Raw genomic sequence first — 2,712 nt, 5'->3', positions numbered from 1 at the left:
GCCCCTTTTAAACATATTCAGAGCCATCAGTGAATTGTCTTTACTTTAATAATAAAACTATTTGTAAAGTAGTTTACAAAAAGTAAACAGTGAAAATCGCAGAAAGGTCTGAAAAAATAAACGTAACTTGAGAAATTAAATCAAATTGTCACATCTATAAATGAAACGCGAGCTCAAAAGAAGCGTCGCGAGGTTGTTTAAAGACGCATTAACGGCTTCAGAACCGTGTTTTATTTTGGCGGTACACTTCCTGAGTCGATGAATGACGAGCGGAGGAGCAGCCTCTGTACAGGTACACCATTTAATAGTTATTATAGACATTTTATATACATTTCAACAGTTGTATTCTGCTATGTGGTTCAATCTTTAAAATCTGCTGTTTCATAATTTGTAAATCAAAAAAAAAAAAAAAAAAAAATTACAAAACTCATCAAAACGTTTTTTCCCCATTTTTCTGGAAGACTAGAAAAAATACTTTTTTATTGTATTAATCATGCATTACACAAAGAAATTCTTTAGTTACACAGGAAGTCGTCGCGTTGCTGGAAAGAAAAATAAAGATCTGTGATCAGGAGATGCTCGCGTTACAAATCCCTTCAAACTAAAACACAACACAACTCTGAGCTGCTTGTTCAGCCAATCAGGGGGCAGCTTTTTTTTTTTTCTTTCTTCTAAACCCCGCCCCAGGAGGCGTCTGATTGGACCGTTTCCCCTGGAGCTCAAACGGTTCTTTTTTTTGATGAAAAGAGAGAAAAAAAAAAAAACATAAATAAATGTTCTCCTGTTTGTTGAATAAAAGTCACACGGTGATAAGAGGAGGAGGAGGAGCGGTGCGTTCAAGTACCAGCATGTAAAGCCAAATACTTCCGGGTTGATTACCAGAAGCTAGAAATAAAACAAAAGTAATGATCTCTTTATTTAAATAAATCTTTGTGCGTCTGTGACGAGGACAGAAGGAGCTCCTCCTCCAGAACAGGAGCTCAGACCAAGAATCCTCCTCGGTGCCGCTGACAAGACGTTTCCACGTTTATATAAAAACGATTATAAAAACTAGATTTATATTTTTACACAAACAGAAAAACGTCCACACGTAACTACGCCAATGCTGTCTTCACTCAGTCGGTGGTGGTTTGAACGGAGGGCTCTGATTGGCCGAACAGACGATCTGATATTTAACCCGACACGGCTGTTTTATTTAGAAACGGTTTCTCTAACTTCTTAAAAACACGGTAAAAGTCAATCTGAATTACTTCAGATTTTACGATTAAAAAAAAACTTAAATACAACAAAACCTCGACGGGTTAAAACATCAGACGGTCCGCTCTTCTTCTGTGACTTCTTTATTTGTATTTGTTGGCGTTTGTTTCATCTGTGTGTCGAGGCGACTTCATCTACTTCTGATCTAGTAATGGTTTACTTTTGGCAGGACCCTGAACACAACACTCATGTATTTATAACAAGAGAAGTTCAAAAATCAAGAGAGGTCCAAAAGGAAACCACCCTCTTCTTCATCAGGACCGCTGGAGGAACTAATGATTCCTGTAAATCCAGAAAAATAAATTCTTTTAAGTTTGGACTGAATCACTGAAGTGATGCTGCGTTCAGGTTGTGCAGTTCAGACTAATTATGAGTTTTTAACAGCTGTCATCGTCAACAAACCGACCAACAGCCAGCAGTGTCTGATGTCTTCTAACGTTGTCCAACATTGTCCGTCCTCATCTACCACCGTCCGTCTTTATCCGACGATGTCTAAAGTCATCCGTCTTTATCTCGCGTCGTCCGTCTTTATCCGACGATGTCTAAAGTCGCCCGTCTTTATCTCGCGTCGTCCGTCTTTATCCGACGATGTCTAAAGTCGCCCGTCTTTATCTCGCGTCGTCCGTCTTTATCTGACGATGTCTAAAGTCGCCCGTCTTTATCTCGCGTCGTCCGTCTTTATCTGACGATGTCTAAAGTCGCCCGTCTTTATCTCGCGTCGTCCGTCTTTATCTGACGATGTCTAAAGTCGCCCGTCTTTATCTCTCGTCGCCCGTCTATCTCTCGTCGCCCGTCTATCTCGCGTCGCCCGTCTTTATCCGACGATGTCTAAAGTCGTCCGTCTTTATCCGACGATGTCTAAAGTCGCCCGTCTTTATCTCGCGTCGCCCGTCTTTATCTCGCGTCGCCCGTCTTTATCCAACGATGTCTAAAGTCGTCCGTCTTTATCTCGCGTCGCCCGTCTTTATCCGACGATGTCTGAAGTCGTCCGTCTTTATCTCGCGTCGTCCCTCTGGGTCTAGCTGGGGACATCGTCTCGCTGTCAAAGACGCACAAAAAAAACTTCCCGGGACGCCACACCGGATAAGAACCGTCGACACACAGATCAGAGGTTTGAGAATCAAACCACCGGCTCCCTCTGAGAGAAGAACAGGACGCTCCAGATGTGATGACATCATCATCATCATCATCATCATCAGATGAAGAACAAACCAAAGCAGCTGACTATTGGGGTTCTTTAAGTCCGTCCTCTGGTCCTGCTGTGAAGGTCATGAGGTCACACTAGTGTTAACAAGGGGGGGGGCGGTAGTGTTATCACAGGAGGTGAGCTGCTCAGTGTCAACCTTTAAACAACGTTTCCACAACGTTTCTGCTGCTGAACGTCTCTGTCTTCAGTCAGATCGGAGGAGACGGACACAGCTGCACCTCCTCCTGGGGGGGGGGGGGGGGGGGGGG

The 2,712-nt window shown here is 43.2% G+C and overlaps 1 protein-coding gene across 1 annotated transcript in view; it reads right to left on the bottom strand.

Moving 5' to 3' along the window:
* Window positions 1–281: 281 nt before the first annotated feature.
* LOC116379068 (striatin-3-like) overlaps window positions 282–2,712 on the bottom strand; it is a gene marked incomplete at its 5' end in the record, with an annotated part of 4,628 nt that continues 2,197 nt past the window's right edge. Inside the window, one exon of the mRNA XM_031840981.1 lies at window positions 282–2,688. The remainder of the gene's footprint in view (window positions 2,689–2,712) is intronic.

Source organism: Anarrhichthys ocellatus, unplaced genomic scaffold (genome assembly GCF_004355925.1).
Source record: "Anarrhichthys ocellatus isolate YVR2014 unplaced genomic scaffold, GSC_Weel_1.0 scaffold3649, whole genome shotgun sequence".
Taxonomy (NCBI): domain Eukaryota; kingdom Metazoa; phylum Chordata; class Actinopteri; order Perciformes; family Anarhichadidae; genus Anarrhichthys; species Anarrhichthys ocellatus.
Note: the sequence above shows the minus strand (reverse complement) of the source record. Positions and strands in the feature narration are given on the sequence as shown.